Source organism: Mercenaria mercenaria, chromosome 12, assembly GCF_021730395.1.
Source record: "Mercenaria mercenaria strain notata chromosome 12, MADL_Memer_1, whole genome shotgun sequence".
Taxonomy (NCBI): Eukaryota; Metazoa; Mollusca; class Bivalvia; order Venerida; family Veneridae; genus Mercenaria; species Mercenaria mercenaria.
Window position 1 is genome coordinate 77761969 of NC_069372.1, and position 11053 is coordinate 77773021.

Genomic DNA, 11053 nt, shown 5'->3' on the forward strand with positions numbered 1-11053 from the left:
CAACGTCATTTCCGTATTTCACGTATCATTGTGTATGTTATTGTCAGCTGAAGAAGCTTATTAAAGCGAAACATGTTTTGACAAAACTGTGTTGGTTTATGAATTTTCAACATTAAATAAAAGTAGAAATTCTAGAAAATATGTTATATGACCTTTGACCCTAAGTGTGAGCCTGACCTTTGCGACAGAGACATTGAGTTTATGCCCGATATTCCGCCTCATTCAGGCAAACATTTAAATGCTAAATGAAAATATAAGTGTTCATCGAATGCCAGGAAAATATAAGTCGGACTTGAACTAGGGTAATTAGATAACTTTCTAGTTCAATGGTAAGCTTTTCCCTCGAACAAGACCAACCAAAATACATGCAGTGTCATGTGTGTCCTGTCTTTTAAATAATTTATCATTTAAAAGGTAAAAAGGGTGCACGTTAGAAAATGCCTAGCCAGATGGCAAGTATGTTTTTCGTCATTCGAATATGTAAAGGGGTCAAAAGTTACACGACTGCCAGGAAATACTCCGCTATTGACCACGGATCTCATCGAATGACTTTACCTATGACTGAAAATGTCCTCTTAAGCTCATTACAAGAGGGCCATAAAGGCCCTAGATCGCTCAACTTAGTAACGTTACTTGCTTGACCACTTTCGGTAGATGGTTATGTAAGGAAAATGTCTGCGAAAATTATTTTGAATAGTGTCAGTGTTTCCCGGTAAGAATGTTTTAAAAGTTTCTTGTAAATAAATACGGGTCATGTAATGTGTATCGGTGTGATTTAAGGTGCACGGAGATGGGGTAAAACACTGGGAGAATGACGTAGTATGACACTATCAAACTAAATTAATTTCTTAAAAAGTGTACACTACATACACTTGGGAAAACATGGCCACATCTCCTGACGGTCATGTGTTATTGACGAAACAGAATAGTTCGTATGATCTTCATAAAGGCTCATCAAAGAAACATTTAGGTATAACTAGAAGGTGTTTTGTCATAAAAACATATGTCTTCCCCCTATGTATTCTAAGGATGGAAAAGAGGCACGTTTGTACAGCGAAGCGGAACGTGCCAGTGATATGCACAACTAGGGTTGGTACTGATCACTCCTGTCGAAGTTTTGTCGAAATCAACCCAACAGATTGACCTGTGAAAGCCGGACAAAATTTTTCTATCTTTAGCTCTGGCGGTCATTTTGTGCAACGAAGCGGAATGTGTCGGCGACATGCACAGCTAAGCATGGAACTGACTACTCCTGTGAAGTTTCATCGAAAGCCGGCAAGAAGTTTGATCTGTGATAGCCGGACAAGATTTTTCTATTTTACACTCTTGTGGACATTTTGTGCAGCAGACGGAACGTGCCGGGGATATGTATAGCAATGATATGTACTGATCACTCCTGTGGTATTTCGTCGAAATCCGGCCAGCAGTTTGACCTGTGAAAGCCGGACAAGCTTAATACGTACGGACGGACGGACAGACAGACGGCGAAGGCAAAAACAATATAATTATATTAAAATTTGGCCTGCTGTTTCTGACAAGACTGTTTAAGTTTCAAATGCATACATACAGAGAGAAAGTAATCACGCCCCCTGGAAACCATCAAAAATAGTTTGAACAAACTTAGTAGACGGTCATCCAAGGAACATTTGTCTGAAATCATTTAATTACCGTTTAATACAAGAATTTTTAGTTTCCACTACATTAATACTGGGAAAAGTGTCCACGATCTCTGCTGGCCAATCTTTTTTTGACAAATAAAAATAATTTGAACAATCTTGGTTGCATCATTTGAGTCAAATTATTTCAAAATCAGACCAGCAGTTTTATTTAGTGACCGCGCCCTCTGGTGGCCTTGCTTTTTGACCAATCGGAATAATTTGAATGATATTGGTCGAGGTAATATTGGTAGAGGATCAACAGAAATCCATTGTGTGATTTTATTTCAAAATTTTCAGTTTCATACACTGTTTTGGGTTTTAAGCCGCATTTCAACAGTATTTCAATTATCTAATGGCAGGCGGTTAACCTAACCAGTGTTCCTGGATATCCAGGATCGAATCTGTACAAATACAAACCTGTTATCTGCAAGTTGCTGCCAAATTTCCCACATAAATCAGAGGCGGAAGATGAATGATTTCAGACACACACACTGTCTTTAAAAAAATTATTTTAGAATCGGGACAGCGATTAATGATGTCATTAATTTTAAAGACTTCTATTTTTCTTCCTGGCGGTCAACGGAACCGTTTGAACAATTATGTAAGAGGACTACCACAAGAAAATCCCAGACCAAGTTTTATTAAATTCCATCAAATGGTTTCAGAGCTGTTGTGAAAATGATACACTTGGGAGAACATGTACCCCCATTTGGACATTTTTTATCTCGTACTACATAAAACTTTTACCTGGAACAGGCAAGAAAGAAAGTTTCGTTCGGCACATCGTCCTAGGACAGACCATTGGCAACAACTAAAAGAAATTTGACAGAGCATTTACACTCAACAAATATTGATTGTTATTATAATAACCACTTTAAATCTTAAGACGTTGATCTTAAAATAGTTTTGTTTTATTTAAGAAATTATTTATAGCAAAAGTGTGTTTCAACATTATTTATGCAAGACGGGTGATTATACGTCGGGCGTAATAATTTCACGAGGGCGCAGATTTGCTATATATTATTTCGATCCTTAATCTAGAACAGTAGATAAAATACAGAAGCGCTTTCTTGGTCGCAACAAAAACTTTGACGTCAACGCACGTTAACGTGACGTCATTCTAGCGTAAGTATTTTAACAGATACAAGCATATTAGCCTATGGGATTAACCCCGCCTTTCAGCTCTATTTCAGATATGTAACGGCGAGCAGTTAATCTAACCAGTGTTCCTGGATTTTCTACCAGTACAAATCTGTTCTCCGCACGTAACTGTCAACTTCCCAACATGAATCAGAGGTGGACGACGAATGATTTCACAAACAATGTCCTTTATCAAATCGTCACGGAGATCATATGGCCAACCCGAAGATCGAACTTACCATCCCACGATCCGTAGATCGGTGCTCTCCCTATTGAGCTAAGCCGGCGAGTTTTCAGTCTTTTAATTCTGACCTATTGACCACCAATACTATGGGTGTCATTTTCTAACGTCCAAACTTATTCTGTGAAGTCAGACATACCTTGGCCAACAGCATAATCAAGGTATTCACCGGAAACTTTTCATTATTGAGATATCTGTGATACTGACCATTGACTTACTGACCTGTAGAATGAAAGTGGTCATCAGGTGACCAATGGCAATCAGCGTAGTAAGATGAGCCACCATGTGTCATATGAGTTTTCAGTCTGTTGACCGGAAAAGGTTTTCAGACTCTAGGGCGCTTACACCTTGATCATTTCTATCCTAAATCCATGAACAATATTGATCACAAACTGACCTAAGGCTGACCAATACACCCACTCTTCTTCGAAGTGGGGTATAATTATCAATGAGAAAACACTCCAACATTTCGTAGTTTTTTGTTCACTTTTTATTAATTTATTTTGATATAACAGATATAACAATAAAAGAAAAACAAATTACAAATATCTAAATTATGTAAGATAGAAAGACCGAGGTTTCACGTACACAATTCCACTAACGACTACTTGAAAATCAATTTCATCATAGTGCTAAAACCTATATCATTCAAAATACAAACGAGTTTAGATATACATGTAAGTCACTGAAGCGCCATCCTTTCATAGAAATAACTAGTACTCTAAATTTATAACAGGCGTGTATGTTCGGAAACCTCGAACTCACTAATGCTCACAAAAATGAAATTATAATATAATCATAAATATCTACAACCACATTTAATTGTTTAATAATACAGTTTTCAGATCAATATAAATACAAAATCATTTATTAACAGTAAAGTAAAATTCATTGTGCATCTAAATTAAAAAAGAAACTATAAAAACTGGTGAGTTTTGATGATTTTCGTTCTTTTTGTTTAAACAGATACTTCCTATAATATATGAAGAGGTATGTTGAAAACTTCTTTTCTTTACTTGCAGCTTACTGCTATAAACATACATATCAGAACCAAACCTGTTTAACCTTAATCCCACTGAGCGTCTTACTCAACATGAAGGTAAATTCCGGCCAAAAGTAAGAGTAACAAATTTATTATGGCAACAAGTAGAATCTACGGCGACCTAGAGGGGACATACAAAATATTGTACTTATCACGTGAGCACGTGATAACTATCACGTTCTCACGTGTTAGTTACCATTTTGCACGTGTTAGTAAACAAGTGCGCACTTGATGTGTCGTTGATTTTTGTTTTGATTTACTAGAAGTAAGTGTAACCTTTCTCATCGTTACATCGTTGTTTGTTTGTCTGTCCGTATATTTTGTTTGTTTGTCTGTCCGTATATTTTGTTTGTTTGTGCTTGTTCAGCATGATAACGACAAAATAAAGGTGGGCCAATCTTCAATCTTTCCTCGATAAACGGCGGCAGACAATTTACTGTAGAAAAAAAACTCTCCCAATGAATTGTCACAGAATGTTATGGCTGGTTTGTGGATCAAACTAGTGACCCCCCCCCCCCCCCCCGCATTGCAAGCTAGGTGCACAACGACCATGTAATGTTCTGTTAGATGTATGTATCTAATTTAGGCTATTAAAGTAATATTGAAATTAAAAGTGTGCTATCTACTTTAGGCTTCTGACGATTGCTCTTCAGTATTGAAGTTTCGTAAAAAATAAATGCGTTACAGATTGCATCAGCCAGTGTTGTTCAATGTTTTAAATGAACCCAACATAACAGACCAGACCATACAGCCTTACAGTGGCTTTGCTTGTCTATGTATTTTGACCCTCACCTTTGTCATAAACCGACCAATGCCAACCAATTAAAAACAAAAAATAAACATGTTTTCATAGTACTTTATGAAAACCTATAGTAAATTATGATTAAACACTTCTGCCAAATTTTTGCAAAAATCTTGCCACGAAGGCAGCAATGTGGCAGCCGCTGCCAACTTGGCAAACATTTGGCAGAACGTTGGCAAAGTTATTTAATGTACTTAAATTTGATAAAACACATATATTTAAATTTCTGCCATATTTCTGTCACGAAGACAACAATGTGGCAGTGTCTGCCAACCTGGCAAACTTTTGGCAGATTATTTTAATTGATAAAATGCAAAGGTATTTAAACTTACACTGAAAAGTAACTTATAATTGTTTGTTCATTTTCCCTTTGATTATGAATATTTAGTATTTTGTACAGTAAATCATACAACGGTACTTTGTCTTGTAACATTTTAATGAAAAATAAACAATAGTAACCGCACAATACACTTATTTTGTCTTGTGTTCCAGACCCAACAGAGTCATCTAAATTTATAATTCCGCATTCATTATTCAACTTTGTTTTTGGTAAATTATTTCTACTAAATACATCCCTAAAGTTCTTAATACCGAGTTGTTTAACCCATTGTTCAATTTCAAAGTTAGAAATTGGTTTGGTTACAAATTTTATTTTTTTTTTACTATAGGAATTCGTCTGTAAGATCTTTTTTGAGAGTCAATTTGTATACCTTTACCACTTAACAAGGATGTAATCAAAGGTATTCCGAGACTAGCAGCAAGCATACCTAGGAACCCGCCGTCTTGTTTTTGTTTTTGTGTTAATTTAATTACTTCAGATCCTACTAGTTGCTTTCTTTGATTAGGAGTAATATATGGTGTTGTCATATTTCTCTTATCATTAGCTACCGAAATCATACCATTTCCAAGTATTTTACTAACACCAGTACTGACAAGCCCTGACAAAGCTCCGACGCCTAACGGTCCTAATATTTTTGGAGCTATTTTTGCAGCTACCGGAAGTACTGTTCGACCTAACAAACCAGCCAAAGCTCCTAAAAATCCACCAGTTTGACTTTGACTGGACATTTGTATTTTTGAAATTGTAATTTCTAATCCCATCTTATTTGCAACAGCCTTTTCAATTTGATTAATTTGTGTTTTTGTTAAAAGTAAAGGGAAGTTTCCACGTAATTGTTCATGTTTTAATCTAAAAGTATGTGAAATTTTATTATTATAAGCGTGTGCTAAATTTTTCTTTTGTCAATCTGTTTAATTTATTTTATATTCCCCAATATAATTTGATGTCATTTTATACTTTAAATATATTTTTTTTAAAACAATACAAGTTCTTTTCGAATAGTATTTATTTCAAAAATGTTTTGTCATACAATAGCATAGCGTTAAACACGAATATTAGCTGCTGGCGGTATATTTAATTTAGCTGTTAATGTAATATGCTTAGGATCTTATGTCATTCCTTTCTTTTCTTTGAATTCTAAGTTAAATGAACATCCAACCAATTTTTTAAAATTAAATCTATTTAAGAGGACTACTAGAAGTTTTATTATTTTGTTATAATAATAATTAAGATCCATCATCATTAAATTCTTAATATACTTGTTATTCCGGTTTCAGGATAATAAACACCATTACTAACGTCAAGACGGAGATTCCCAAAACATACATTATCATTTATCTGCTTCCGAATAATGAGGACGTCGGTCTGGCCCATTTTTGCCGCTATACGGAGTTTTTTCTGGTGAAAATCACAGCAAAAAATTGAGAAAGCGCAGGACACAGCAACAGAAAATAAAAATTTTTCGTAGTACGAACAAAATTCCAAATAAAATTTAAAATTCTTGTTAATTATTCACAATCTTATAATGCAATTTGGAATTTTGTTCGTACGTACGAACAATCCTGGCTGTTCGTACGTACGATCAATAATCCATATTCCGTATTATTTTTCCAGTTCTGGACATGCGGGTTCAAACAGCTCAGATTTGGTCGTACGTCGACTTCAAAATTCATATTAGCTTTAAAATTTCTTTTTCATGTCTCACTATCATTGTTCATAGTTGTGAACAGCATGGATTGTTCTTACGTACGAACAAATGAGGAGAACCAAAAAAGAAATTTTTTCTTTAAAAAATGCAATTTGGAATTTGTTTTGTACGTACAACAAATCCGGTCCATTTTATTTGCAATTCTGGATATTCTGTTCAATCAGCCCAGATTGTTCGGGCGTCGAACAATATCCAATTTTGCTTTAAAAATTTCTTTTCATTTCTCAATATTCATTTGTTCTACGTATGAACAGCCTGGATCTTGTTCGTAGTTCGAACAAATGAGAGAATCAAAAAATGAAGTTATTCTTAAAAAAAATGCAATTGGAATTTTGTTCGTACGTACGAACAAATCCTGTCCTTATTATTTCAATATGATATTCTGTTCAAACAGCCCAGATTTGTTCGGACGTCCGAACAAAATTCCAAATAGCTTTAAAATTTCTTATTCATTTCTCACTATCATTTGTTCTACGTTGAACTGCCTGGATGTGTTCGTACGTACGAACAAATGAGAGAACCGAAAAAGAATTTATTCTTAAAAAATGCAATTTGGAATTTGTTCGTATGTACGAACTCAAATCCTGTCCATATTATTTTTAATTCTGATTTTTTGTTCGAAAAAGAATTTTTTCTATAAAAAAATGCAATTTGGAAATTTTGTTCATAGTTCGCAACAAATTCCTGTCCATATTATTTTTCAATTCTGATATTTCTGTTCGAACAGCCCAGATTTGTTCGTTCGTACGTACAAAATTCAAACGGCTTTAAAAATTTCTTTTTCATGTCTCTCTATCATTTGTTCGTACGTACGTACAGTCTGGATTTTGTTCGCTAGTACTTACAAATGAGTGAACAGAAAAAGATTTTTTTCCTAAAAAAAAAGCGATTTGGATTTTTGGTTCGTATACGAACAAATCCTGTCCATATTTTTTCAATTTGATATTCTGTTCAAACAAGCCAGATTTGTTCGGACGTACGTATCAATATTCCAAACTGCTTTAAAATTATTTTTTTCATTTCTCACTATCATTTGTACATCGTACAAAACAAATTAGAGAATGGAAAAAAAGCATTTTATTCTTTAAAAATGCAATTTGGAATTTTGTTCGTATCGTACGAACCAAATCCTGTCCATATATTTTTCAATTTCTGTATTATGGTTGAACAGCCCAGATTTTTTTTTTTTTTTTTGTTTTTTTTTTTTTATTCGTAGTACGAACAAAATTAGAAACTGCTTTAAAAATTCTTTTTATTCACATTGGTTGTTCGTAATGAAGCATGCCTGATTTGTTCGTACGTACGGACAATGAGAGACTGAAAAGGAATTAACTTAAAAAAAAATCAATTTGGAATTTTGTTCATACGTACGAACAAATTCCAAATTGTAATAAATTCTTTTTCATTTCTCATATCATTTGTCGTACGTTCGAACTATTGAGAGAAAAGAAAAAGAAATTATTTTAAAATAAATTACAATTTGGATTTTTCTGTTTGTCTGGATTTATTTGTTACGCATTTGAATAATATCCAAAATGTAAACAAATGTGAGAAAAGAATAAGAATCTGTATACATTTGGAATATGTTTTGTTCGTATTTATGGTCAAATGCCACTTAATATCATTTTGCCAATAAATTACAAATATCACTGAAAATTTTCAACAATATTTTTAATCGTATTTATTAAAAAAATACCCAAAAATATCTTAGAACATAATAAATATAACACAATAAATCTAACAATAAATAAAAAGAGTGCAGTATGTCACAATATTACGCCGTCACTAGCAAATTTCATTACTCTAGCATCTGTATTTTCAAATGGAATTTTAATTTTGTGGTAGTGATTATTGTTATTCTTTTGTTTTTATCATCAACATAAAGAACTCATTACCAGGTTGAGGATACTTAAAATACACCTAAATTTGAAAGTAGCATCTATGGTTGTACCACAGAAAAGTGTCTTGGTTTTTCCCTTACGGTCATTATAAAAAAAGTTACAATATAGTATTTATATTAACAACTAATGGGAGTTTATCTTTAAAAAAAAAAAAAAATCCAACAAATTGTAAGTCCACACAAAAATTTTTTCCAGGTAGAGATTGGACAAAATACACTCAAATTGGGTTGTAGCATGCATGTTGTACTACAGAAAAGTGGGTCTCGATTTTTTCACTACGATAGTAATGAAGAAGTTACAATATAAGTATTTATAGTAACAACCATAGGAAATAAGTCTCAAGAAAGGAACTGCGCATGACATTCCTCTCTGATGGTGAATAATTGTTGCCAAGTTACATCAAAAGTCCTCCTTGCATGAAGAAGAAATGCTTCGGTACAAAGTCATTCTTGTATCTGACCTTTGGCCTCTAAGTGTGATCCTTGACCTTAGACTAGGGACCTGGTCTTGTGCATGACACTTTGTCTCGTGGGGTTGGAAACATTTGTGCCTAAGTTATATCAAATCCCTCTATGCATGAGAAGAAATGCTCCGGACAAAGTTTCATTCTTGTATCCTTTGGACCTCTAAGTGTGGTCATTGACCTTAGACCTAGGGATCTGGTTCTTGCGCTTGACACTGCGCATCATGTGGTGAACATTTGTGACAAGTTTCTCCAAATCCCTCTATGCATGATGAAGAGAAATGCTCAAGGACAAAGTTTTACTTCTTGTTTCCTTGACCTCTAATGTGACCTTGACTTAGACCAGGGACCTGGTTCTTGCGCTTGACACTACGTTCTCATGATGATGAACAATTGTGCCAACTTTCATCCAATATCCCTCCTTGAATGAAGAGATATGCTCCGGACAATGTATTCTTGATTTGACCTTTTGACCTCTAAGTGTGTCCTTAGACCTAGGGACCTGGTTCTGTGCATGACATCCGTCTCATGTATGGTGAACAACTGTGCAAGGTTTCATCAAAATCCTCCATGCATGAGAAGACTAAGCTCGGACAAAGTCTTGGACGCAGCCCGCCCACCAGGGGGTTCCCATTCATACGTCTTGTTTTCCCAAACGGGCGTAGAAATAAAGGGAGTTGCCAAGAAAAACAATGCACCACAATGCAGGGCAATATACTCAGAAAACAAAGTCAATGACCATTGACCCTAAGTGTGACCTTGACTTAAAGAAAGCCATCCGATACTGTGCTTGTAACATGTCTCAATGTGGTGAACATTTGTGCCAAGTTTCTTTAAAATCCTTCAAGCAGTTCAGGTGTTACAGAGCGGACATGAAACATAGTCATATGACCTCTGACCCGTAAGTGTGTACCTTGACCTTGAAGGGATCCATCTGAAACATGTGCTCTGCATGTCGTCTCGATGTGGTGACATTTGGGCCAAGTTTGGTTTTGGTCGAATAATTTTCAAATTCCCTTGGAAAACTGACTGACAAGCACACCTTTGACTTTTATGGTGTTGGATCTTGAACTTGTAGCTAGGGGGTATGTGTCTTGTGTATGTACCGCATTTCAGTATGGGATTGCCAAGATAATTTTCAAAATACTTTAACAACGGCAGAGAAATGGACAAGTTAGATAACCGCAAGGTAACTTTATACCTCTAATTGCAACTAGGAGTCTGGATTCTTTCGCATGACATATCGCTCTCATTTGAGGGAAACATTTTTTGCCAAGATTTTGGGGGGGAGGGTGGGGGGCAGGATAGAATTGAAACGCGGGCACATTGAGGAATACGGAGCTTTTCACTGGATTGTTTAATGATTCCAAGTGTGGAGGAAGTTATTGACATTAGCTTGTAGACTGTGTCAAAAATTTTAAGAAATACTTGATATATAGGGAAAAACATGTTTGTTGTGACAAATATTATGAAAATTTACACATGTAAAATTAGTAAAAGGTTAGGAAAATACATCGAAACCCGAATACAAACAGAATGGTTTTAAAATCTCGTAAAAACCATATTTAGTTAATTATTTAATTAGTCCCATAACGGGATCTGGCCAGTTCAGAATGGAACCGAGATCTTATGGTGTACAGTTGTGTGCATGTTTGGTAAAATAATCATAAATGCTACCATATCATGCAGACAAGAAATTGTTGACGGACAGACGCATGCAGCAAGGACTGACGAACGGACGAAGGGTGATCACAAAAG